Genomic DNA, 27,933 nt, shown 5'->3' with positions numbered 1-27,933 from the left:
CATGGCCTGTTCCCTGGTACCAGTAACTTTCCACGAGGCCCTGAGATGCCTTGGTGCTATATCACGTATGCAAAGAAGGAATTTAGTCTTTTAAAATAACACCACTATCAACTCACATTTACACAGGGACTTTCAGCCCTAAAGGATGCCCGAGCACTTCATCACCTCCTACTCAAGCATGCAGGAATCCTATTGCCAGGGAAATGAGCTTGCTGCTAAGCAGACACGAGTGCCAGTTCTTCAGTGCTGTCCACTACTTTTGTGCACCTCACTTAAGACCCCACAGGCTATCTGAGTATCTGCCCTTCTAACTGCAACCAAAACCTGTGCAAATCTGACCCTCAAACCTTTCCCAAGTCGCAGTCCAGGTCTTTAGCAACCATCCCAACCCTCTCTTTGTGGTTCAGGCTGCACTGGTTCTGGGGGCACAGCTCCCGTGCTCAAAAGCAGCGGCCAAAATTATGCCCATTGCACAGCAGGATAACTGGGGGTGGGACAAAAGAGTAAGAGGGACCTCTGGGACCCAGACATGAGTACAGAAAGTATAGTGCAATCCTCAGCATGAATGCAGAGTGAACAGAGCCTCCGCTTTTGCACCGAGGCAGGTGCTCTGGATGCCTCGAGACAGCGTCGCTCTGAGCACAGAAACGCATCTGCCCCGGGGAGGGTTCAGAGGCTGCAGCCAGGAATCAAACGTGGGACCCAGGAGGGTTGAGGAGCTTGCACGTAGCTACATCTCGTATCCAGGCCACTCAGCCATCTCCTCTGATTTATGAGCTGCAGAGGGATGCCTGGGTTAGTGGGAGAAGTGTTCCAAGTATGGAAAGAAACGACGAAGAAATTCAAAAGGGTTTTTGTTGTTGCTCTTGAATGTTTCAAGAGAGAACAATTTATTGTCTGAGCTTCTTAGCATCAAAAAAAAAAAAGATCCAAAATATTCCAGTTTTGGAAACTGCTCTTTTCTGATCCTCTCTCCTCTTCCCTTCTCGCCCCCTTTCCTGTATTCTATTTTGCCACCAACAAGAAGAGGAGACGCATTAACGGTGGGAAAAAAGGGGAAAACAATAAAAATGAATAATAGTAATAATAAAAAAAAAATCAGCCTACACTGCTGATTTTCACCCAAGATGGAAATTTTCCAGGAATTAGCACTCTGCAAAACATGCTGGTTGCAATGAAACATCTTTTTTCTGTCCACAAATAAAATACAATACAGTCGTTTTTCAGCCAGCTCCAGTTCGCAACCCGCGGCTTGGAAAAGCGGGTTGATCCAGAGCTGGTGATGCTCCTTTATCAGGAAAGCCTGCCTTTGCTATTCTCTGCCCCGTCATTTTTGGTGGGGAAACAATGGCCAAATGAGCCAGCAACCTGGTAATGACCAACCCAGCCTCAGCCTCCCCTTTCTCTTGTTGGCATTGAAACAAGAAAGCCTCAGCCTGGGTGTGCGCTGCATTCCCAAACGCGACGGCCAGCTCAGATACCGATAGCAGCATAACCCGGGGGGCACAGAGCTGACCGTGGACACGTGCGCCCTGCTGGGCTCCTAGCAGGACTCAGGAGCCTGGTCTTGAATAGCCAAATGTACCCAATTTTAACTGTAATGCAAGAAGTGGGCTCTGGCCCAAATCCCACAGGCCGCACAGTTAACATGCTTGGGTACCTGAGCTACCTTATGTATTTCTACGCTCCCCTCTGATTTCTTCCATGACCGCCTATCCATAGAGGTCCCCATGCTACATCCACTGGGGTCATCTCGGTGGCCCTGGAGAAGACTCTCCTGTGGGGACCCTTTGCAAAGACCCACGTCTTTTTTAAGGCTGGCAGTCTCGGTGCTGCAGCAATGCTACGTTAGCAAGGGTCAACCTGTAGACAGAGCCGTCAGCTGGGCATGGCTGTCTGGACTTGCCATCCCACCAGCATGGTTCATTGCTCGCTAGGCTTCCCATCACTGGGCCACGCTAGTGATTCGCAGTGATGCCGCGAATCTGCAAGATCATGCAGCAGACACGGCACAATCGCACGCACACATACCCAGCCCCGCCTCATTCCCACGGGGAGCTGATACAGAGAAAGGGAATAGCTGCAGAAACCCAACGGTTGCTCCCACGGATCAACACTCCCAGGCCCCTTCTCTTGCCGAGCATCTCACTCATACTTGTGGTTTCAACATGTGATTCATGTTAGGCTCCTCACTTGCTGTTGGATGGCTCCGCTAAGCAGATGTGAACATCTTTAGTCACAGATCCTGCTTGGTACGCTGTCTCTTTGGGGAACAGATGGGCTTTTTTCGCTCAGCGACGTTCAGATAATGATCAAACCCAACACACAGGTTTGCCTAAGGATTGGCCGTGCAAGGGAACACCACGCAAGCAGGCAGGGGCACGGTCACGTAGTAACTCTGATTCACAGGCAGAGCGTGCCACCTGCCATGCCAGGGGCCAGTGGAGACCCCCGGGCTGCAAAACCAGCCTTGCCAAGGGAACGGGACCCTAATGATTTGTCTATGTGAGGAAATGGGGTTCAACCCAACAAGACCCTAATGGTTCGTCTACTTGAGAAAATGGGGTTCAACCCAACAAGACCCTAATGGTTCGTCTACAAGAGGAAATGGGGTTCGACCCAACAAGACCCTAATGGTTCGTCTACAAGAGGAAATGGGGTTCAACCCAACAAGACCCTAATAGATTCATAGGTTCATAGATGTTAGGGTCGGAAGGGACCTCAATAGATCATCGAGTCCGACCCCCTGCATAGGCAGGAAAGAGTGCTGGGTCTAGATGACCCCAGCTAGATACTCATCTAACCTCCTCTTGAAGACCCCCAGGGTAGGGGAGAGCACCACCTCCCTTGGGAGCCCGTTCCAGACCTTGGCCACTCGAACTGTGAAGAAGTTCTTCCTAATGTCCAGTCTAAATCTGCTCTCTGCTAGCTTGTGGCCATTGTTTCTTGTAACCCCCGGGGGCGCCTTGGTGAATAAATCCTCACCTATTCCCTTCTGTGCCCCTGTGATGAACTTATAGGCAGCCACAAGGTCGCCTCTCAACCTTCTCTTGCGGAGGCTGAAGAGGTCCAGTTTCTCTAGTCTCTCCTCGTAGGGCTTGGTCTGCAGGCCCTTGACCATACGAGTGGCCCTTCTCTGGACCCTCTCCAGGTTATCCGCATCCCTCTTGAAGTGTGGCACCCAGAATTGCACGCAGTACTCCAACTGCGGTCTGACCAGCGCCCGATAGAGGGGAAGTATCACCTCCCTGGACCTATTTGTCATGCATCTGCTGATGCACGATAAAGTGCCATTAGCTTTTCTGATGGCTTCGTCACACTGCCGGCTCACGTTCATCTTGGAGTCCACTAGGACTCCAAGATCCCTTTCCACCTCTGTGCCACCCAGCAGGTCATTCCCTAGGCAGTAGGTGTGCTGGACATTTTTCCTCCCTAGGTGCAGCACTTTGCATTTCTCCTTGTTGAACTGCATCCTGTTGTTTTCTGCCCACTTGTCCAACCTGTCCAGGTCTTCTTGCAGCTGTTCCCTGCCCTCCGCCGTGTCCACTTCTCCCCATAGCTTTGTGTCATCTGCAAACTTGGACAGAGTACATTTGACTCCCTCGTCCAAGTCACTGATGAAGACATTGAAGAGTATCGGTCCAAGGACCGAGCCCTGCGGGACCCCACTGCCCACACCCTTCCAGGTCGAGACCAACCCATCCACCACGACTCTCTGGGTGCGACCCTCCAGCCAATTCGCCACCCACCGGACTGTGTAGTCATCCACGTCACAGCCTCTTAACTTGTTCACCAGTATGGGGTGGGATACCGTATCGAAGGCCTTCCTGAAGTCCAGGTATACGACATCCACCCCTCCTCCTGTGTCCAGGCGTTTCGTAACCTGGTCATAGAAGGATACTAGATTGGTCAGGCACGATCTGCCCGCCACAAACCCGTGCTGGTTTCCCCTCAGCATAATTTGTCCTGCCGGGCTCTCACAAATGTGAGCCTTGATAATTTTTTCAAAGACTAATGGTTTGTCTACATGAGAAAATGGGCCAGGACAGCTATTCTGTGCCAAGACTGCCCCGGTCACTTCAGAAAGGGATCGAGTAGAGTTGCAGAAAGGCATTTGGAGCACAACAAGAGTAGGCACATGGCAAACCTACACCCGAGGGCAACCCACAATAGTCCACCCATGTAAACAGGTACGAGGAACCCCATTCAGCTAGATGAGAAACTGAAGCACATTGGGCACATCTACACATGTGCTTTAATGTGCATTAGCCTACTTTAATGCACATTAAAGCAGCACAAAAATGTGCTCTTTAGCTAATGCACATTAAAATAAGCTAATGCCCCTTTTTTATCATCTTGTACCATCTATACTTTTCCCAGAGCCTGATGAAGAGACTTTGATCCCAAAAGTTTGCAGAAAAGGACAATTTTTTTGCAATTTCCCAGGTGGTTTAATAAAAAGGTATCATTCTGGAACCAAGAGTTCTAGTTTTTTGTATGCCCCTTTTTCTAGTACTTCATAATGGAGGCACTAGATTTAATGTGCATTAACTAAAGTGCATTAATGAACATGCAGACGTGCCCAGTGAGATTAAGCTCTCAAACTCACTGTCCTGCAGGGAGATAGGAAATAAATCCCAATCTCCCCAATCCCAGGGTGGTTCCTTAATGAATACCCCATCTCTCCCTTTGTGGCTCAGGTTGGACCTGTTCTGGGGGTGGGCATCTTCTAGGAGGGTCAGCCAGCACTCTGTAAATCCACAAAACATTTTTAAAAGTCTAAAAAAATCATAGAATCACAGAAAATGCAGGTGGGAAGGGACCTCAGGAGGTCACATCTAACCCCTTGCTCCAGGCAGGACCAAAGTAATAATAATTCAATTAGAAATTATTCTTGGCTTGAGAACAGGGGCCTGGGTTGCAGCAGAGAGGCAGCTCCACCTGCTAGATACTTAGGGATTCTCATTCCTGACTTTGCCAATGACCTTGGGGGTGACCTTGTGCAGGTCTCTCTCCTCTCTGGACCCGACTCTCCCCTCTTCTCCCATCAGCACTTTGTGATGTTCCCAGGTCAACAGTGCCACGCACAAGGCTGGGACTAATAGGGCTAATATGAGGGCACTTCTCTTTGATAGCTTCGCTGCTGGGACCCTGAGCATCTGAAGCAGGGGAAACATCACCCACTAAATCCATTCCTTTGCACGCTGCACGAGGGTTTAATTAAACAGCCAACAAAGACGCACACAAAAATGGAGCCTGGATGGGGAAAGTGTAGGGAAAGACTAGTTGGATCTCGAGCTTGGATTTAATTGGCAAGGTAGAGACGGCGGATTCGGGTTCAGTGCTCCACGCTCTTTCTCCAGGAACAGAAACAAGTCAGAAACGAAACCACAATGCAAGCAAAAACAGCCCAAAATCAAATGCAAGCAAGCACACTGGTTGCACTGTAAGCTAAGCAGTCCCTACGCTGAAGCACCGCGGTGCCGAGTATTGCGGTGTCACGTTGACTGCGGTTTTCCCAAGGGGTTAGATAATGGATTAGTATAGGGTGGTTTGGGGACTCGATGACCTCTGGAGGTCCCTTCCAGCCCCATTTCTCTATGATTTAATGTGCTTGGACAGTAGCTTATGCAAGAAAACTAGCCAAAAACTCCCTCTCCCTCTCCCCATCTGACATGTGTAGGTGTCCCATACCACCAGCCTTCTCTCATCTCCAGCCCGCATCCTCGAGCCCTTTCTCCCTATGGTTTCTTGGGATGCACATTCAAAGAGCCGCCAATACAAAACGGGCAGGCTGCAAGCAGGAGGGCAGCGCTGGCAGATGTCAAACAGGAAAACATTTTCAAACCCGAGACCCCGGAGTGACAGTCGAGCCTCGGCAAGGCTAAAAAAGCCTCGAGCTGCAAAGCTCATCAGGCTTCCCGAAAGCACGTGCCATTTTTCTCGCCGGCTGCTGGGCTGTTTTCATTCCTCTAAACGACTGTGCCAATATCGGTGACAACTTTGCAAAGCTTCGCTAACCCCCAAATACTGCAGCCCAGACATTGTGCGTGGGCCGCGCGGCAATACATCACCGCTTTAGGCAGCACTTACAAATACAATAAAGGGGAGATTTGCAACCGCACAAAGCACAGTTCAGTGCCCAGCTCCCGAGGGCTGGGTGCCTAACTCTGCTGCGCGCCTGTGAACAACCTTTCCGTAAAGTAATAAATTCTTTGCGTGCCACTGAAGCAAGGTAACGATTCTTTGCAAATCTCCTCCCTGCTTTGAGGCTATAAAGTCAGAAAGGGGAAGGGGGGGGGGGGGTGCTTCTGTCAGCAAGAAGAAGGGTCTTTTGGCTGAAGCACAGGACTGGAATTGGGGGACCTGGCTGCAAGGGCCAAATTTCTCTGAAATGTAAAGCAAGTTGCATCAAGAGGTTGCAATCAAGCGCTTGAGCTCAAGGTGGGGGGAGAAAGCATGCAAGGCCGAAATGCATCTCAAATGCAATCAACCTACATGCAAATTCCAGGTGAAACTGGAGAGGGAAAAAAATGGGACAAGAGAGAGCGAGCAAAAAAAGGCCATCTCAGCTGACCGAGACACGTGATCTTGGGAGACAATGACTCTCGAGAAAATTAAGCTAACATTAAAGCTACCTCCTAATAGGGAACGAACAGGTCAGACGCCCAGCCGGAGATATTTAGCATCTCTAAATGACAGCACTTTGGTTTTATGCCCTGTGGCTGCTTGGGGAACTCAAAGCCGTTTCTCGAAGGAATTCATATGCACAATCTGGAGGGCTTTGCTCCGCTCAATATTTCTGCAATGTTCATCTGGCCTGGTCGCACCGGTTGCTTTACTTCTCGGGGCCTGTCCGCCCAAAGATGCACGAGAGCATGCACACGCCAGGCCGAGATATGCAGACGGGCACATTGGAGTTGGTCAAGCAAAGCTAACCTTTCCCACCCGAGATGCCCACGCACCTCCAGCCCCGGGGTGTTAGTGGAAAAGGAGGAATCCTCTTGGCTTCTCACCTCTATAAAAAAGCCTGGACTGGCAATTCGAACACATTCCTCCCCTCTGCGGCAAGAAATGAAATAGTGCACGGAGGCGGCAATGAGAGATGCCATTTAAAAGCATTAATTAAGCCCCATTAGCACCAAGTCCTGACAGTAGCCTAAAGATTATCCCATTTTCCGGATGACGGGAGACAGAGATGTGGGAAGTGACATGACTCGTGCGAGTTCGCACGGTCAAGTCGGAGGCAGAGCCCAGCGTGGGACTCCTGTGCACTTACAATATGCACCCTGTGACCCCGTGAGCAGCACCCTCCAGAGGAAGGACCCCAATAATGTCAGCATCCTGACGCACCCCCTTGCCGGAGGCACCACGGTTTGGAGATCGGCTCAACAGCGCGAGTCACAACGGATCAGCATTTATCCCAAAAAGATAACTTTTTTATGCCGATTGCATCGTTGGAAAATAAGCCCCCCTTTTGCTGGATGCGAAACCGAATAGCCGACAAGCCCTGCTCCCAAAGACCAGGTCCCCGTCCGTGTACCGGTCGAGTCCTTGCTCTCCACCCCTCGGTCACAGACTCCGACAGGTTTTCCCGGGGCAGGAGTACACAGACTGATTACCCGCCGGGGGGAAATGAAGCCAGCCTGGAAGCAATTTTCGGTCTCAATTGTTCCCGGAGCACAGGATCAATCTGTTTTGTTTGGCATCTCCTATCTGCGCTCATCCTAAACCCTGCTGCTGCCGAAGGCCTCCGTCCTACAAGCCAGGGTCTAAGCTTTGCACCAGAGCTGTCTCAAAGACGCCGACTTCCATCGTGCCCTGCATTTGGCTTCTTTAAAAGACTAAAATGAACAAAGCCTGAAAAGTCTGCAGCTCAAAACATCTGGCCAGGAAAAGACCAACAGAGCCTAACTTCAACGGCACTTCGGAGGCAGGGAAAGAGGGGTTTTTTTAGGATTCATTTTCAGAAATTGGTGACCGGAGCAGACAACAGCAGCTCCCATGCAATGGAGTCAATGGCTAGGTGCTCAGGGAACAGATGGGTTTCTCCGGCTGATTTAATGGGGAGGAGGGGAGGATTTTTTTAAAGGAAAATTGGGGATTTTTCAGGGGAAAAAATGTCCCCAAAACATTTCTATTCCGAACTGCTTCGTGGAAGCACCTCGTGCGTGCTCCCATCTAGCTTCCACATCCCCACCCTTGCACCGTGATGTCTCAGCAAGAGAAATCCTTAGCCGTAGGGCATCGCGGGAGACGTCGTCCCAAGCAGGGGGCTCGAGGCAACGGAGGCACCGCGTCGCCAAATTGCAGTCACCGCAGCAGCGGTTCTAGATCAAGTAGGTTTTCTGGACAGGAAACAACATAGGGGAACAAAAATAATTGAGTCAACAAGCTAATTTTTTGGCACAGAGAATTAAAACATGGGAAATTCTCCTCCAGCCCTATCAAGGTGCTAGTCGAGCTGCCCTGATACGACAGAACCGAGACGCCGCAGGGCTCCCACGTATAAAAACCGACCTCCGAAGCAAAGGACCGACGCTCTTTACAAATCCAACAGTCAAAGGTTGTCCCCTTTCTTCCAAGACTCGGGCAGGAGGGGAAGGGGCAAAATCTTCATATTGCTTAATTCTCAAACAACCAATCTGGTAGTAAACAACCTTTTCCTCGCGCACAAACATTTTTAATTTCATGCCCTGCTAACCGTACATCTGTTAGAGCTCCTTTTCCATGCATTGCAATAACGATAATAAAAGAAAAATCAGCGTGCTAACAATTGAAACGTGGCTTGTCCAAAACGAAAATTGAATAATAATCAATTTTCCTCTGCGGAATGAGTAATGCGGCGAGCAGCAACGCCGGCTTAATGAAGTTGACAACAATATTTTTTTCAAGAGTGACTTATTAGAATTCAAGCCTGCCAGTTGCCACAAGCAAATTCTCCACCGGTGCCACAAGAAGTTGGTGTCTGCAGCCTGTTATCCGGTGCCAGGAACTGTTTATCAGCCAGCCAGCCATGCCTCTCCGAACAGCTCTGCAACACGGCTCGCTACACTGCTATCGGCTCCACCTTGGCTGCCGATATTCTCCTCCAGGCCTTCAACCCTTCTCTGCTGGCCAAAGCATTTCTCTTAGCCCCATGCATGCATGCCCAGCTTGTGCCCCATGCACGCACGCCCAGCTTGTGCCCCACACACGCACGCCCAGCTTGTGCCCCACACACGCACGCCCAGCTTGTGCCCCACACACGCATGCCCAGCTTGTGAGCCCATGCATGCATGCCCAGGTTGTGCCCCACACACGCATGCCCAGCTTGTGCCCCACGCACGCATGCCCAGCTTGTGAGCCCATGCATGCATGCCCAGGTTGTGCCCCACGCATGCACGCCCAGCTTGTGCCCCACACACGCATGCCCAGCTTGTGCCCCACGCACGCATGCCCAGCTTGTGAGCCCATGCATGCCTGCCCAGGTTGTGCCCCATGCCCACAGAATGCCACTGCTCACATGCCAAAGAGGACAATCTCCTCTTTCCTATCCGCTGCCACCTCATTCACTTCACTACACAGCTGCAAACTGCCCTCCACTTTTAAGCCCCTTCCTCTTGCCATCCTTACTGGCACCAGGCTCTGCTCTAGCATGCAAGCTCTCTGCTGAAGAAATAGCCCTGAGCTTCTCTCCTCTGACACTGACTTCTACCATCTAAAACGGCCTCCCCAGCCTCATCCCTCAGCTAAAAATGCAGCCTTCCCCATCGCCACGTGTCCTCTCCTCCTGTTATTTGTGCCTCTGCTGACAGCACTTGGGGATGCTCGTTCCACGCCAGATGCTGTAGCAAGAGCTGCACCTTCCTCACGTGGACAAGCCCCGACGCAGTCACTTCCTTCCTGGCCTTGCTGTGCTTCGAACACAGACTTGGGCCTCAATTCAGGAAAGCATTTTGGTATGTGGTTAAATGCCTTCCTGAGCAGAGGCCGGAGACTCCTCATACAGCAAGCCACTTACTGAAGCAGAAGAGACTTTCTGCTGCAGTAATGCACAGACCTAGCTGAGGAGCTGAAAGATGCACTCAGACATGGGTCCCGTTCACGTTCCCACACCATCCCCATGGGCTGCACATCTCTCTGGGGCCCTGCACGTAGGATTTACTCCATTTTGCGTTCCTTCTACCCTGAACAAACTTGGTGGGGCAGTTCAGAGCTAGAGCATGAAGTCAGTGCAAAACAGAGCCTGTGTTTAAATAAGCAGCAAGGCTGGTCTGGTGATATCTTTGACTGCACCAGTGCTAGAGTTGGAAGAAATATTAGATAAGCTTCTGGGCACAAAGTGCCCTTGCTCGGGGCTGGGAGAGAAGGAGTTACCACCTAAGCTAAACACCAGGGAGAACAATGACTTGTTTAACTCCATTATGCACATGAAAATAGTCACTGCAAGAAGGGGAAGACGGGGTGGAGTAAAATAAAACTTATTGTTTTATCCTATATTTAGCCTATGCTGCTCAAAAAAGGTGCATCATGTCTATGCCGCCACTACGCCCCTATTACAAATGAATAGTGGGAACTGGGAGGACATCCAAGAAGGTAGCACGTGCGCTGGGGGTAGGCAAGGTACGGGCCACACAAGCCTCCCTTCTAGCCTCAGCCCTGCATAGTACCCCCCCATTCCCATCCATCCCTGGGTCATATTATGAGCTTGATCTTTAACGCCCACTTCTGTACGGCTTCCTGGGGAAGATCAGACTCGCTGCAAACGCTGTGTACTAAAAGGCAGTCGCTCTTGCTGGCGTGGATATGATACTGGCTAACAACCTGGAATGGTCACAGGACTAGGAAGACAACTGCTAAACCCAAATTAGCATTTGCAAGACAGATCAGTCGAGTAGGATTAATTATTCCTATTTTACAGATAAGCAAACTGAGGCACGAGAGAGGTTCGACAGACTGGCCCAGAATCACAAGAAAGGCAGGCACCTAAATCCCTTTGGAGTCCGTCTTCAGAGGAAATGGGAGAAAAGCCTCACGTGCTGAATCCCCAGGCCCGCACCAATTCCCTCTCCTGGCAAGCTGTCTTTTTCATAGCTCGTTTTTGTTTTTAATTGCACTCATTTCATCCCAGTATAGACCACAGCTGACTTCAAAATACAGCCCTGAGGTTAAAGGTCCCCAAATCCCCTTGGCTGCTGATGGCACTGGGCTGTTGAGCTTTAATATACCGCAACAACCACTCACGTGAAGCAGCGTGAGCTGATTTTCCCGGCACACACCTTCCTGGGCAGTTTGCACCAGTACCAAGCGTGCAGAAGCACCCCGGGTCTGCACTCGCTTTGCACCACGTGCTATAGCAGCTGCAGCAGAGAGCAGGGCCTGCAATTGCAGTCTGCTTTCAATTAACGTGCCCAGCCTAAGCTCAGCCACAAATGCATCCAGTCCATGCATACATTGCAAGAACAAACGCACCCGCTGCTGGGATGTCCGCAGCCCTTAATCAGCGCGCCCGCCGTCAAACTGTACCGGGTATTTGGGATGAAAACGGGGAGGGAAGAATAATGAAAATAAAGCCCTGTCGAGCCAAAGTGCCGTGCAACACCTTTGATGTAATAGTCATATGATTAACAAACTGTCATATCAAAGTTTTCTGCAAAGTAGGAACGTTCTGACACGTCATATTTTTAAAGCTGACATTTTGATTCGTTACCGTAAATAGCACGTTGGATTCAATATTGTGACAAGGAGCGGAGCGGATCTTTTTGAGCTCTGTAACATTTCGGAATCGCCGGATTTCTCTCTTTTCCATGCGAGACAGCCGAAACAAGGCGCGAAGGAGGTTTCTCCAGAACAGGACCGTTATTTCTCAAAATAGCCCCTTTCTTTTCGAGCCCTGTTCAGAACAGCAGTGCAGACAGCTCTGAAGGCATCGCTCCCAAATAAAACAAGGAATGGTCTCAAGGACCTTTGCAACTATAAGGTGGCGGTTAAAGGGAACCATGCAAAAACAAATGTCTGACGAGTTGCCAGAAACCTGGAGGCCACGGAGAAGGATTTGGACTGGGAAAGCGAGGATCTAGGGCTAGGAAGAGTCACTTCAATTCCTGTCTCTGCCAGGAATGAGACTCCAATGAGTCCCTTAATCTCAGAGGACCTCAGTTCTTCCCTGTTTAACAGTGAGAGCAATAATACTGGCTTGCTCCCCTCTGCAGGGCAGGAGCCACCTCCGGCTCCGGGCGTGTACAGCACCGGGCGCACTGGGTTTCAGCTCCGGCAGCTGCTGCAATGCAGACACAGGCAGTGCCCAGGGGCCCGCTCATACAGCAGGGACCAGATCCTCTTGAGAAACGTGTGCAATCCCCTTTCAAGCCAACATGCAGAAGAGCCGAGGACGCAGGCTATGCTCCATGAGGATTTCCCACCATTCAGGGCATCGGCACCCTTGCGCCGCCACAGCAGAGCCAACACTCAAGTCCACTTAATACCCTCGAGTATATTTGTCCTTCACCCTCTGTCTATTCTGGTGCCCTGCTTTGCTCTTCGAGGAGGAGGGATGTAGAACCACGTCCAGCATCTGTACAAATGCATGACGTCTCCCCCAAACCAATGTATTGCGTCTCCCCCAAACCAATGCACTTTTTTGGCTAGTTTAGTTTGCCCGTCATGAGAAAGCAGCAGAGAATCAGTGGCTGAACATCTGCAAGACACTCAGATCCCATGGTGATGAATGCAGTACCTAGACCCAGAGAGAGAAGGTTACCGTGCAACTAAAGTCAGGGCGCGATGCATTCGCCGGACCGGCTCTCCCCCCAGTCTCCAGATGCCACCGGCCACGGTGCAGCCGAGCCGGGGTGGGGCGGTGGCAGTCATGCGCGCGCAGCGTGGATCACGATGTTAATTGAGCATGGGTTGGATCCAAGCGTCTGTGCTTCCCCACGAGCCGTTACACACCACTCATCATATGCTACCTCAGGAAATCTTGTAGAAGGATTTGTATGCCAGCAAGTGTAGTAGTAGTGGTCTAGCCAGACATCGAAAGCATATTGGCACCGCTATAATTTGTCCATTCTCCAATATGTTTTCCTAAAAACGCCCATATGCTTTTCCTGGAGCTCCCATATGCTTTTACAAAGGGAAACAAAAACATTTTGTTAGTTGTGAGCGATTGATCCTTACGTCTTTTGCAAGAGTCGGCTGGAAGGTAACAACAATAACCGCTCAGCTGTGGGATTTTGCTTGCTTTTCTTTTTTTTTGCACTGCTTTCCCTTCCCTTTCATGGAGGAAATCGTGGAGATTGGCAATCCCTAGGGGATGTTGCAGGACATGAAAGGATGCTGCGTGCACCGTGGGGTAGCCCAGGACGTACAGGCAGACTCTGCAATACTGGAATACAGGACAAAATAAGGGTCACTGGTTGGGAGGACAATGGCACCTCAAGCTCTGAGCGGCATTGGACACTTTGATATGGTGATTCTGGTCTTCCCTGAAAAGAGCCTGAATTGGTCTCCTTGATTTGCTCAGGCAGGTAGCGTGCGGGGCTCGCTGCTACGCGCCGAGCTGGGGGAAAGCGCACGTGCCTGCTCATACTTGAACCCACCTCCACCCGCTGTGGACCTGGGTTCGAGGTAATGACGGGAGCTGATCTCCGGATGAGGAGCACGAGGCGGGATTCCCAACACCCTCCCGTCCTCCCGCAGTTGTAAAGACCTTCTAGGAAACCGGTCTGTGGCCAATAGGTGCACGCGGGTGTGTGCGTGTGCATGTGCAGGCGCACGTGTGCGTAGGAAAAGCAAGACATAAGGACAAGCAGGATAGCATTTCAAGCAGGAGCATATTTCATAGATTTCATATTTCAAAGACAATGAATGAGCCCGGAAAAGGTCAGCGGAAAGAAAAAGGCAAAACCCATACCAACATGGAGCACAAATGCACACACCTGTTTCGCTCCTCGGAGATCACAAAACAGCAGACTCCCCCCCTGCCTAAAGAAGGGGGCTTGTGTCCAAAAGTTTGCAAAGAAGTTTTTTTGCAACTACTCAGTTGGTCCAACTAAAGATATCACATCTACCCCAAGAGGCTTGCCTGCCTATGTCCTTAGACCAACACGGCCACCACCAAAAACCTTGCATACCTGCTTGTGTACACCAGGAGTGGCCAATCGGAGGCACAAGTGTCACAGGTGGCAAACTCTGCATGCGGCATGCAGCAGATATGGGAGCGGGCAGGCAGCACAGTGGAAGGTAGGACCGGGAGCAGAAAGCAGAGCAGAAGATGGGGCAAGGGAAGGGGACCGGAGCAGCACTCGACAAGGGTCCACTTCTGCCCCCACTGCCATAAGAGATCCTGCAGGCATGGAGAGGAGGAGCACAAGACCACCTTCTTGCAGGTGATCGTAGTGCAGGAGCAGACAGAAGAGGCCACCTAAATCCTGATGTTGGGTGACATCTGAGAGCTTGAATTTGCAATTTTAATATTTCTGGCAGGGAGGAGGTGTCTACCTTGTCTGGCATCCACCGCTACTCCTAGCAGACACACACGCACGCACGCAGCACACAAGTCTCCCCTGACACGGCCCAGCGCCCCGTAGTCCTGAGCCGATCCGGCCGGGTTCGCTCTCAGCAAACTTAGATTCCCTTGCAATGATTTAATCGGATGTGAAGCCTCATTACGAGGTGGATGCAAGAGATCGGAGCCCGAATTTCCATAGAAACAAAGCTGAGTAAATGGCCGAGAGAGGGGAAACCGTTCTCTTGCTATCGGGCATGGAGTAATGGACAATTAGCTGTTCTCTGAACGACCGTCCTGGCCACCTGCGAGTCAGCCCCGAGGCCTCACAGCGCTACAGAGGAGGATCCCGAGGTTTTTTCATGGAAAGCCAAAGACTGCCCGCGTCCTCCCCGGCTCCTGAGAGCAACAGCATTGAAGAGAGGGCAGGGGACAGCCATGGGGCTCGGTCTGCGGGTCCCAATGGGAAAGAAGGGACAACTCCATTGCATTAAAAAAAACCTAAATGAGAGCAAATATCATTTGAAAAATGGCTGCAGTGTTAACAGCTGTTTAATTTGGAGCATTGATGGGCCCTGGCCGGGGAACCCTGGCATGGACAGAGCAAAGCGCACAAGAGCGGTGCCCATTAATCTTCAGTAACCCAGCAACTGGGAAGAACAAGCCTTGAACCAAATTCCTCTGCGTTGTTATTAATCTCCCATCCTCTGTTTATTAATCCCTTGTCTATCTTCCTATTTTGCCAATTATTAATGTTCCCAACTGTTTGCAGTAAACAGGAGGCTAAAAACCCATCTCCCGCTCGCTATAATTCACGAGCCAAAGGGAAAAGAAAGGCAAGGGTGCATGGCAGAGCAGGACGCACGTGCTCAGCACCCATGGTAGGGAGGTAGGAAGGAAGCCGCGTCCCCCGCTGCTCCCCCGACTCCCTGACACGGTCCCGTGTGCCACACCAGAGCCAGCCGCCTGCTACTGCTGCAGGGAGCAAAGCTTTGCAAAGCAAAGTCTCATATGCTCCAAGCTGGATACGTGGCCAAGCTGGATACGTGGCCTCCAGAGGTGCCTCATCCTTGCACCCCGTCTCCAGCAGCAGCCAGGCGTGCACCAATGCTCCAAAAAGAAAGGGAAAGCAAGCCCGTGTCACAGCCGGACCCAGAGATCACCACGTACAAGACTACCTGCATTCACACTTATACCTGTGTGTATGTCCCCCGCTCCGCCTTGGAGGAAAACCACTCTTGGATACTCCACATCCAAGGCCAGAGTCCTTATAGACAACTAAATCAGGGATGCACGAGCATTGGTGAGCCTGAGCTCACTTCATCAGACCGCTCCTCCGCTTCCTGGCTCTACAGCAGCTGGCTCTAGACCTATATCCCCTCACTCAGGATTTTTTCGTGGCTTCTCCCAGCTTTCATACAACAATTACTGCACCGCAGTGACCTCTCCAACCTGGACGCTGCCTCCTGGGATGCTGCCACGATCGGTCAAAGCTGGAGGATGGACCTTGCCCTGGTACCGCTGCCTTCTTTAGAGCTTCTCCCCTCAATGGCATGTATTTATTTTATTTCGGGGGGAGGAAAGTGAAGGGTAATCTAAGATCTGTCCTCAAGAAGAGGTCCATTTACTGACGGTGCCAACCTGCCCCTCCAGCTGAGCTATGGGTCATTGCTAAACACCTTCCATCAGCGTAATGCAACCAAAGAGCCTAAAGGTCAAACGACCCTGCACCTTTCTTGTACTGATGCCCACGTGCCCTTTTTACTGCTGCACACTCACGCGAGCTCAGTGACAACACCTTTGCAGACACGAGGTCAGGCAATGCACGCACAGTAAGGCGGGAAGTCGCCGTACAACCTGCTGAGATCAGCCGTCGATGACGGCAGGGAGACCCCATCCTCCTCTCACCTTCAAACAAGGCAGGTCTCTCCCGGCGCAGGCAGCTGGATGCACAGGAGCGTCTGCTGGGGGGCTGTGGGTGAAAAGACAGAGACCAGCATCACCATTTTGCATGCCAGAGCAGCGATCAGTAATTCAGGAAGGCTGCACTGCTCTCTCAGTGAGTGAATAGATGAGCAGGCTTTCTCTAACCATCCCAGAGACGCCATCCCCACTTCCTGCAAGCCAGGGTATCCGGCTACTCCCTTTCAGATCCTGCTGTGGTTTTTCCCCCTCCAAGACAGATTAAATCTGAACTGGTGCTGGAGCAAGCAGCTGTTTATCTCGGAGAGAAGCAGGTTGTTTTAAATCAGTGGAGAGAAGGAGAAAGCCGCTAGCTTAATAGCCCCAGGCAATGAAGCCCTTTCCAACTTCTGGAAGGATTTCTACCCATTGCACTTAACCTGCCTTCCCTTGCTGAGCTGGGCCCCATCTCCAGGCATGGGGGAAAATGCAGAATCGGACAAGAAAACGGTTTGCTCTCTGTTTAGCTCAGCAGTGCTCAACCTTTGGGTCCCGTGCAGCCTCAGCCAGCCCCTGCATCCCAGAAACAGGTCCCACGAGCCAGGATCAGACCCTGATGCCCTGCACTAGGTCACGCTACCTCCCCATGGGTCCAGCAATTTGGCAGCAGGCAACCAACCATCCACTTTTCAGATCCATAGGGCTCTACACAGGCCAGAGCTGGCCCGCGGGCCAGGAGTTGAGTGCTCCTGGTTCAGCCCATGGTCCCCTTCCGAGACAGTCCGGTTTTGCCATGTGAACGCCAACAAGAAGTAGAGCGGAGATGCAATTCTTCCCATGCAAGCTGCTAAACAGGCACCAAGGTTCAAGACTACTTAAACAAACTGGCTCTTCACCAGAGGGTTTAAATGCACCAGCTGAAGTACAACAGCGGCTTTACACGGCGTTTGCACATTTGCTTTAGGCTTTTTTCTTGGAGAAGGTATCAGCACCTGGCAATTTTGTTCTGGTGAAAGGTTAGGACCGTTCTGTCAATTCACCACCCCCAGCCCCAAGCCCTCCCATAGTGGGAACATTTCCCGATGTGTTTTGATGGGTGTATAGACGGAGTCCAACCAAAGACTTAATCCGTCTCTATTGGAACATTTTCAGGGGGGGTGGGGGTCAATGCAGGCTTCCTTGCAGCCTTTCATGTCTCCAGATGCAGTACAAAATCCCCCTGAAGCCAGCATCATACTGTTGGCATTTCATCTTGCAAATCTCTGAACACTTGATCTGCCAAAAAAATCGCTGTAACATTGGCCTGTGTGTGTGTCCAGAAGAGGATCCAGACTGGCACTGTAAAGAGTGCAGCTCGCAGCAGGCCGGGGCAGAGGGAGGAGTGTGGAGACCTCGAGAGTCGTGGGACTGCATCCTAACACGCAAAGAAAAACCTCACGCAGTACCTGCCTAACGCAGGCTGGATATCCCCAGCACCGCTGTCATGGGAGAAAAATGTGCATTAACACTGTTAATGCATTATACACCCGGCTCGAGTAACAGCAAAGCAACGGACAGGTGTCCCGGCTACAGAGGCGGCAACACATGCTTACTTTCCCCCCTTTGCTTTCTTTCTCTTTTTTCTTTTAATTTAAAGGGGAAACGAATCCAGGACTTTTCTGTGTCCGATACATTTTCTGCTTGCTGTTTGATGTAGCGTTCAGAGCGGAGACTTCAAATAGCTCGTGCTTACTTATGCATCACAACGGCTCTCAACTAATACCCCTTATGTGACCAGAAATGAATGCACGATGAATCATTCCTACCACACGCAGCGGGGCTGGCGAGCTGTGGGCCGTGTCTCCCGAGGGCTGGGCCGCTCACGGCCGTTTTTGGAGGAAGGGGACGCTCGTGGCCGTTTTTGGAGAAAGCGTCAGATCTGCAGTTTAACCCCGAGTAGTCAGGGGATCCGAGCAGAAAACCGCTGCCGCCTGATTGCAAAATAGAGGCGGTCGGACGGACTCAGCCCGTCGAAGAAAAGCCGCCTCTTAAGTATGAGTCTTCATTGACAGCACCTACTTTTTAGTGCAGCGATTCTCAACCGGGGTGACAAGAAAGCCCCCTGCAAACATGATCCAGAAGATAAACCCAGAGGTTTCAAATAGGAATCCACAGCATTAAATACATCCTGCCTTGCTGCGGGCTTCTCTGCAACAGAAGAATGGCTCTAGCATTTTTCTGTAGTCAAAAAAATATATCTAAAAGAGTGAAAACCAAAAGCTGGCATTTTTCGAGGGGGGTCTTGAGTCGAAAAAGGTGGAGAACCGCTGCTTTAGTGTTTTAACAGAGGGGGGTAGACAGAGAGGGACCTAAATGAAAGCTCCAGCCCCAGTTTAGCTTCGTACTCTTTTGTGCTGCCTTTTTCTCTGCAATGAATTAAATCGAATGCTTGAATTCCAGAGAAGTCAGGACCTGCGTGGACGCACCGCCTAAGCTTCGCTTACACCGAGCAGATGCTGAGTTGGATGAACTAACACCCCAAAATGTTGACATCTCAGCTCACCTTCTGTTCAAAACCGTCCATAAAAGGCTACGATCTCTGCCAAATTGGCTTGGGTAATTCATTGGCAAAAGTGCTCAAAGATCCATCGACATCTCTGGGTTTTGGTTTGGGACATTTTAAAAACAAATCTCAGTGGTTTTAGGCCCTTATTTAACATGTTAACACGCCACAAATAATCACGTGTGAATATGCAACTGGACGTTCAGCTTTCCGGCTGCAAACGGGAGGAAGGCAGAGATACCTGTAACCTGGCACAGGCTGAGCTGGGCGTGCATGCTGGAAACAGAAGATATTAGCTCTTCCTTTCAGCCTGGGAGGCCTAACCCCATGTATTATTCAGGAAGAAAAGTCTGCTGGATCCAAGTGAAAGTGCAAGGGCAAAGGAGACTCTCCCTCTGCCTGAAGAAGGGTATTTATGCCTGACAGCTTGCAAAGAACATTTTTTTCCAACTCTTCAGTTGGTCTACTAAAAGATACCCCATCTACCCAAAAAAAAGTGTCTGCCTAGGGTGAAGGAGATAGCTAGCCAGAGCAACACTGGCTGCCAGGGCACGGTGCTAAAATACATCCTCTTGCAAAAACACAGGGATCGTAGAAGAAAGGGAAGTAATGAGCTTTGTGATGTGAACAATTAACTGGAGCCATGAAACCATGCAAAAAAAAAAATCACTCTAAAATAGCCATCTCCCTAAGCTTGCAAATACAAAACAGACCCCCAGGAAGGAGAGCATAAGATCCTAGAAGCCCCAGCGGGAATCACGCTGCACACCCAGCCCTTTGGGACAGGTGTCTCAGTAGCCAAGGAGAGCAATGCAGTGGCAAAGTGACTTGCCCAAGTCCACCCAGCCAGCCAGTGGCGGAGCCGGGCCCAGAACGCAGGCCTGCCGACCCCAAATCCTGCCCCGCAACCGTTGCCCCATGGAAGACGGCCGGCTGCCTCCCAGCCCACAAAGGGATCCTATAGCAGACAAAACCAGATGGTCCCCTTTAGACTAAACCCAACCTCCCCCCGCCGCCAACAAGCCATGCACGGAGACGGGGAGGATTTTTGCCGCCCAGCCCAAACAGCGCCCGGCTCCGTAAACAACAGATTCAATTCTCCAGCTACAAAACTATGTTTTAGCAAAAGTGCAATTGAACTCCATGTACTTGTTACATTTCTAAATATACTCCGGTTGTCAAGACAACAAAGAGACTGATGGATCTCTAAAGCATACTGTATCTATTTAATTGTCAGCATTTCAAACTGACTCGGAAAAAAAGTGCTGCGTGATAAGTCTAATTGCCATGGTTACCGCTGGCTAAACCCATAATAAAAAAAAAAAAAATTAAAAAATATAAAAAAAAGAGACTCTCGCCGAACGCGCTTCGCCACGTGAGGAGCAGATGGGAGATGCTCTCGTTACCGCGCCAGTCCCCGGCGGAGAGCTCAACTCGAGGAAGAGCGCGAGAGACTTTTCGGAGCTCTCAGACACAACAGACGTCGTGGGCTGGAGCCGTCTTGACAGCGAGGAGCTGGGCTTTCCCTCCCACGCTGCTCGAGCTCCCGCGCGTGACAGCACAACCGGCTCAGCACCACGAGACGGACCTCAACCTGCGACGCGGCAGCCACGGGAGGACCTCACGGAGACACGCCACCGCCTAACGCCCGTCTCTTCCCTAGACGGGCAGGGATTTCGGTCAGGTGCAAAGGTGCTTAGGAGCATAGCATCCGTGGGGTGCCTGTTCCTTAATGGAAGGGCCTACGTCGGAGTTGGGTGACTAGATAGCCGCCGTGGATCTGGTCCCCGTTGTCAACCCGAGGGGACAGGAAAATGGTGCTTGGAGCACAGGACTGTCCCAAGCCCAGATGTGCAGAAGGGAGGCAGGAGGAGTCTTTCCAGATGGGTGCCTGCCCATGCAGCCCAGAATTGGGGACCCGGCGGGGCTTCTCCACACCCCAACACCAGACAGCTGACACAATGGTTCCCCTCCCAATTGCTCTGAAGACTTCTCTTTATAGCACCCATTTCTATACACCACAGACATCCCTCTGCCAGCTTCTGGTGCTCCTGGCTCTGTAATATAAATTTGGGGCTATTACTGGCTTGGAAGAGCCCAGGAAGAAGGGCGAAGGCAGGATGCTGCTTGCCAACCCCAGCGAAACGCAGTCAGCCCTGCCCGTGGCACGAGCTCCCTCTCTCCGCTCACCCGAAAACGTGGCCGAGGTGGGAGATGGGCTCCGCGGTGTGCTCAGCCCATGGGATTACGAGCCGCGATGCTGCAGTTTTAGAAGCACAGCTGCGGATAGGAATTGAAAGGGCTGCACTTTTGTGCAACGAGTCCTAAAATAACGACGCTCTCTGCAGTGCGATCCCAGCCAGGAAGTGCTGCTTTATGTCCATGCACAAAATGGATGGGATGATCTGAAAACGGGACTTTATTAGCAATAAGATTCAGGCCCTATCCCTCCAAAAGCTTATCACTCGAGGACCGGCTCTTGTTCAGCCTCCCTAGCTAAGTTGAAGCTTCAGACAGAAGTTTTACCTGGATGCAGAAAGCAACGGGAGACAGCCGATGCTCGTCTGATCCGTGTTGATGTTAATTAGTGATCCGGTTTCCAATTAGTCTGAAATGCCACTAGTGTCTTGGGGGGGAAAAAAACCCTGTCAAAGTGGCCTCTGCTTCGGCAGCATATACCAAGCAGCTCAACCATTTATGCACCCGCCATCAGATAGTTTTGTTATACATAGCTGAAGACATTATCTAAAACTATCCGCAGAGTAGAGCCACGGACGAATAAAACATTCATCTCCCCAGGAGGCCTGGCTGGAAAACACACGCCAAGAAACATCTCCAATTAAACCCAAATTTCAGGGTTTGCAAAATGTGCATCGACGTTTGGGAACCAATCCAACCAGCGCCTTTATCAGTACAAACAGGCCCTAATATCCAAGAGCTGGAGACGAGCTGTTAAGCAGCATGACGCCCACACTTACCGATACAGTCACCGTGTTGTCCACAACTAACTCCCGGCTAAATAAAGCGCGCCGGCGCAGGCAGGGATTGTTCAAGCTGGACTCGGACCAAAGCCATGTTTTCATGAGTTTCCACAAGCTGCAACTTCAAATATCACTAGGGCTGCAAGTTTAATGGTTGAAACACGCTTCGGTACGAAGACGCCCAGCTCCCAAACGAGATGTGAAGCCATCTCAGGGGCAGACTTGTCAAGGGATTTAGTCACAAGTACAAGTGGTGCCCACCTGTCGGTGCCGCATGACTTTTTTAAGGTCTTCCCCTTAAGACATTTTATAAGCGTCACCTCCTGAGGGCTAGAAGATTCAACCACCGAGGTGGAGACTTCAACCATAAGCGGCTTCAAACAAGGCTCCGAAATCCTGCTTGATCTGACCAGTGCTGAGCACCTCACCCCTCTCCTTGCCCTCCATGGGAGGTGTTGGGCGCGCCGTGCTTTTGAAACAACCAAACAGGTGCCGAAATATGGATTTGGGAATCTAAGATTAGGTTGAAAATGTTGGCCTGAGCCATCAAGGTTTCCACACGTGCCTTCGGGACAAGCGTCAGATCCGACTCTCCAAGGACAAGCCGTCTCGGGAGCGCTCACCTGCACAGCTCCCTTTGCCGGGACACAAAAGGATTCGCTTGCTTAAAATTTTCTTGGCTTAGTTTCTATGCAGAGCAACTGCTGATTTTGCTGAGAGCGCCCTGTTGCCATGACTTCACCGAAAGCCATCAAAGCACATTATTTAAAGCTTTGTTTTTCAGACGGATATTTGATAACTCTGATTTTTTTTTCCTGCCCCTCTCCTCAACCTCCGGATGTGAAGCATCTGCTGAGGGTACTTTCTGCTGGAGATCGCTATTGTCCATGTGTCTATCTCCACTCAATACACTGAGGATGCTTTCGTGGCATAAAGACGTCTGCCGATGCCTTCCTGTGCTCCATCACCAGCAGAAAGTAGTTTCAGCAGATGTGACCTTTCTGTGGCTTTGCTTGCAGCACATCGCTGTGCATTAGAGGTGCACCGATAGAGATTTTGGGGGCCGACGCCAATGGCTGATTTTTAAGGAGGCGTATCAGCCGGTACTGATCCGAATCCAATATGCAGCCGGTCAGCTTGGAGAGCAGCGCCGGGCTGGTAAGTCTATTGTGGGAAAGGGGTAGGGCCGGGGGTAGGCACTGCACAGCCGGGTTGGGAGGACGGAGCCATGAGTGACTGGTCTGGGAGCTGCAGGAAGGGGCTAAAACACTAAAGCTAAAGGAAGACCTCCAAAAATGCTCTGTGGGTGACCATTCAGACCGAGGTGACATCTCAAGGAAATGCTGCCCGTACCGGGCATAACCACTAGTCAAGCCAAATTTATCTGGAGGATGCTGGGACCTGTTATTTCCATTTGCACATCTCTGTTTCTAGCAAGCAGTGGGCATGGAGTTTGCACTGCTGGAGAATTCCTCTTTCTTCCTTGCCCTCGATGACCGGCGCGGTCCCAGGTCCACAGCCTCTATAAGCAAAAGGAGCTGAAGTATCCTCTCCACTCCGGCACCTTCTAACCCCCCACCCAGCCCATAATTATCATGTCAAAACAAAGCGGCCTCTCAACTTCCAGGTCTCCAAAGAAGCAAAGTATAAGGGAAGAGCAGAGGAAAGGCAGAACTCTAGTTGCTAATGGTGGAAGAAACCCCCAAGAGTATACATTTCACCTTAATGCCTCACCTCGCACACACTTAGCCTAACTCAGGGGTGCTGCGAAGATCCCAGAGTTAACATTCGTGAGGATTCAGAGTATTCAGCAAGGTATTTTTCCACGCTTGCACAGACTAGACAGACTAAGCAGAAACACCCCCTGGTAGCCCGCAGCCATCGTCCTAGCAAAAAGCTTATTACTGCATGCAGCCCACCAGATACCTTCATGCTGCCTTGTCTAAATGCACGTAGGTGGAAGCGCCATTCGCTGCAAAGCATCTTTACACTGACTGTGTCTGACAGGGGCACCTCGTTAGCCGGACTCACACAGCAGGCAGGAGGTTATAAATACCGCCATACGAGCCCAGGTCCCTATTTATGACTATCACAGGGCAATTAATTACTTCCTGTCTCAGGCTAATTTCTGTCTCCTCCTCAAGTGCTGACTGGGGGTGAGTTTTGTCTCAAAGCTTTCAATTTCCTGATGAGTCACAGCAGATCCACAAAGACGAACCTGGTACTTCAATCAGGCTGCTTTTTATCAAGGTATATTCAATGCATTACCGAGATGTTAAGTGGGCTATTTTAAGGGCTAATTTCAGACACCGCAAGCAACATGCTTTATCATCAGAACACGTGCTTTTCTGCTGCACTGGACAGATGTAGCTGGCATCTCGTAGCTCCTGGCCCAACAACAGCACCCTACAGACAAATAGATTAACACCACAAGGCTGGAAAGTGAAGCTCCATGTGATCCGTGCAGTCATTTTTCAGTACAAGAAGCTCTTCTGCAAGTAGCCCTCTCTCCGATTTTTGCTGCACTGCCCCGATTACTGGGGTGACAGTGGCCTGTAGCAAACAGAAAACACTCACAAGTTGCAACAGGTCTCCGGTATGCTGTTTGCTTCATTCTCGAGCTGAGAATGACACGCTTATCTTTCCACCCTGGGGAGCATCTTTGCATCCACGGACGCAACCTCGACTGCCCCCGGTTCCCACGATGCCCACACCCCACAACACAAGATTCCCAAGGTGTGCAAGGAAGGCAGGAGGCGCACAGGTGAACAACGAACAAGCCAGCAACTTGGTTGATAAGGACTGGCATTTTTGTGTGTGTGGTGTCCACATCAGCTCTCATCTTTAACGCTGATTTAAATATACCTGTATTAGCCCTCTTGTGCAAACTGATTCTGCTCCTGCAGACTTCTGGCCGCGGCTCAGCCAGAGTTTCTCCTTGTGGATAAAGTCTCAGGTAGCAGAAGGTGCACAACAGGCAACGCAGTCTCTGCTTCAAGGCTTTGCATTTCAGGGTCCAAGATCTACTCCTCTGGAAGCCAGGGAGATGTTTGCACAAGTAAGATCACTTCCTAAATTTGGAAGTGCCAGCTTTGTCCAAACCCACAGAGGAACTGCCGTCCGGTTGGCGGGTCACAATAAAAAAAGAGATGTTGCAGAACGACTGGCTTGAAAGGATAGCTGTGAATAAGGGGAAGGGCACACTACAGCACCCACGCCCAGCAGAAACTGCCCCAAGCACAAAGACAAGGATTTGCAAGGTGTTACCTTTAATTGGACCAACTGCACAGTTGGGATAAAGTTAGAAAACTTCAAGCTAACTCTATCCTAACATGGGAGGTATCAAAATCCTCCACCTACAAAGGAAAATCCACATCCTCCAGAAAAAAAAAGAAGCCAGACTACCAGCGCGAGAAACATAACACCATCCCAAGGAGACTTCTCACCTGCAATCCTCTAGCTAACCTGCACACATATGCTGCACGACTATGCAGGACAACTTCAAAAAAAACTGGGAAACCATCCTCTTTAGCTACACCTACACCAAAAGGAATCAACTTGAACAGGGCCTAATGGCTACAGCATCACTAACCCCACCAAGCAATAAGGAGTTTGGGCTGAGGGAGGAAGATGTGTGTGAAATCCATGACTGCAGTCTTTGGTGCTGCCATCCCATATGCCAACCTGATAGAGATATAAGCTAATTCCCCCAAAAAACCCTTTTAAATACCAGTTTCTAAGCCATCAATAGCAACTGGGATGCTGTACCAGAGCAGGAGCACAGCAGAGGTCAGGGCGCTCTGAGAGGTGGGGGCGGCCAATGTCCCAGTCCACTAGCTCGGCCAAAAGCTCATGGGGTGGCCACAGGGAAGACGTGTTCCTCCTCTGATCCTCATGAACACAATGGTGCTAACTGTACCCTCGTACCCAAGAAGCAATACCGGAGGAAATACATGCTTAGGTTCATGATTTCCCCGGGCACTGCAGCAACGGAGGTTAAGTGCCTTGGATGGAGATGGCGTCTAGAAACCTCATGGCTGGAAAGGGTCTCCCAGCCCACCAAGTCTAGCCCCCTACACTTAGAGGCACCCAGAATCCACAAAGCACTGCAAATTATCCACTCCAACCCCTCTCATGCACCCTAACCATGAAGTACATGCTGAAAACAAGGCCCAAAGTAGTCCACACTGCACCCCAGGTAAAAAGTAGGGGAGACAAATGCACGGGCCAATGTTGGGCTTCAGCAATGCTGGAAAAGTGATGTTGGTCGTATGTGCTCAGCTGCCTCAGAGGAAGGTGACAAGCCCCACAGTCTGTGCAGGGGGTGGGGGGGATAATTCCTTCCTGAACCCAAACCTGTGATTTGGCATTTCCCCGAGTGCACGAACAGCATGTGAGAGGTTGCAAGTGCCGCCAGGAACACCAGCACACCCTAGTCAAGACTCCCATCTTCATCTGTGACTGATGGCCAACCTCTCAGAAGAAGGCTGGCGGATGGGAGAGGAAAAGCAGAAGCCAAAAAAAACCATTCAAGAAGGGAAAACAGCTTTGGTGGAAGCAAGTGTGCCAAAATGGACCAAAAACTGCTCCTGCTGCAATGACCGGTGACACCGAGGATGGGTTGGTTCTGCAGACAAGCACACCCATCTCTCATTCACGTCCGATAGCAGGACACCACTCCTACTCCACCGGAGAGCCAACACCACCCCCCGGCATGGGCAATTCCCACCCCAGAGCTCTCCCAACCCTGAAAGTGCTGGAAAGCGAGCACCATCATTTACCCACCTCCGTGGCTCTCACATCTGCTGTTGGTGAGCAAGCCTACTCTTAGCTATTAAGTCTTCTCAAAGCCACTTCACTCTGCTCTTCTACTTAAATGATTCTAATTATACCATCAGCAAAGCAGAATTATTCAATCGCTGCAGGAGAAGAATGACTTGATATTAATAATACTGTGGTTGAAATTTCCAAAGCAACGCAGATGAATTGGCCGCACAGCTTCCATTAACATGAAGGCAGCGCAGCCAACTCAGCTTTGCGGCTTTGCAAACTTTAACCTCTCGGCTTGTACGAAGCACGCCCTTACGGCTAAAGATCTCCACACGCTTTCGAAAACTTTGGAGCGGTTTCACGAAAGTCCTGGGGAAGACGAGAAGATGGTAAGACGCTTCTCCCCTGACAGCCACACAACCCAGCTGAACTTGGAAAACCTACAGGAAAAAAAAAGAGGGGGTATGCTGAGAGTGGAAGATGAAATCCTGGCGCTGATTCCACTTGAATAGCCTTAATAATTGAGGTCACTCTGAGCCAGGGATAGCTGAGTCTTAGTCCTGTCTCTCAATCCAGAGCAATATTCAAGGTGCCAACTTTTCAAGCCAAGTTCACTCCAGTTTTATTGTTTTGTGCCAGAGATCCCATCAATACCGATTCCCATGTATTTACAGCAAGCGTAAGAGGCTCCGCTACCTGTGTCAGCATCTAATCTAGAACTCGGGTTACCCAGGGACGCAGCTCTAAAGGTTTTGTTCCTTCAGCAAAACCAGCGATGGCTGCAATGTGTAGGGCCCCTGACTTTGCAAACCCAGAGACGTCCTTCTCTTTCCAGTCTGGAGTCCCGGAGAAAAATTTTGAACAAGCACAGACAGGATCAGCCCCCAGAGCTCCTTACCGAGGGTGCAGAAATGCACACTGGGATGTCACCTTGAGGGCAACTATCCTAAAGAAAGTGGTGCGTGAGAAATCAGGACTCGGTGCCTAGGTCCACAACCAAGGTACCTTCCACACATTTCACACCCAGCCCGTGGAATTTGCTGCTGCAAGATGCAACACGAGACGTGGACTCCCAGCTGGGCTGGTGCAGACACCTACCCGGGAGGTCTTCAAGATAAGACTGGGATGCACACCTTGCTGGGGTGATTTGGCCCCCGCACTGGACCCGATGATCTCACACAGTCCCTTCCAGCCCTAAACTTTGGGGACTCTGTAACAGAGAGCAAGAGCTTGCAAGCGTTCACCAAAGA

General features: G+C 50.8%; 1 protein-coding gene across 4 annotated transcripts in view; it reads right to left on the bottom strand.

Annotated features, from left to right (window-relative positions):
- LPP (LIM domain containing preferred translocation partner in lipoma) overlaps positions 1 to 27,933 on the bottom strand; it is a 425,329-nt gene that overhangs the window by 277,084 nt on the left and 120,312 nt on the right. For 3 of the 4 annotated variants that reach the window (XM_014607111.3, XM_059731261.1, XM_019499043.2), the window contains one exon: positions 16,397 to 16,460. The exons of the other annotated variant lie outside the window; for it this stretch is intronic. The gene's annotated coding sequence lies outside the window, so the exon portion shown is untranslated. The remainder of the gene's footprint in view (positions 1 to 16,396; positions 16,461 to 27,933) is intronic. 4 annotated transcript variants of the gene reach the window in all.

The sequence above is a fragment of the Alligator mississippiensis genome, chromosome 7 (genome assembly GCF_030867095.1).
Source record: "Alligator mississippiensis isolate rAllMis1 chromosome 7, rAllMis1, whole genome shotgun sequence".
Taxonomy (NCBI): Eukaryota; Metazoa; Chordata; order Crocodylia; family Alligatoridae; genus Alligator; species Alligator mississippiensis.
The sequence above is the reverse complement of the archived record's forward strand: the minus strand, read 5'-3'. Positions and strand labels throughout refer to the sequence as shown.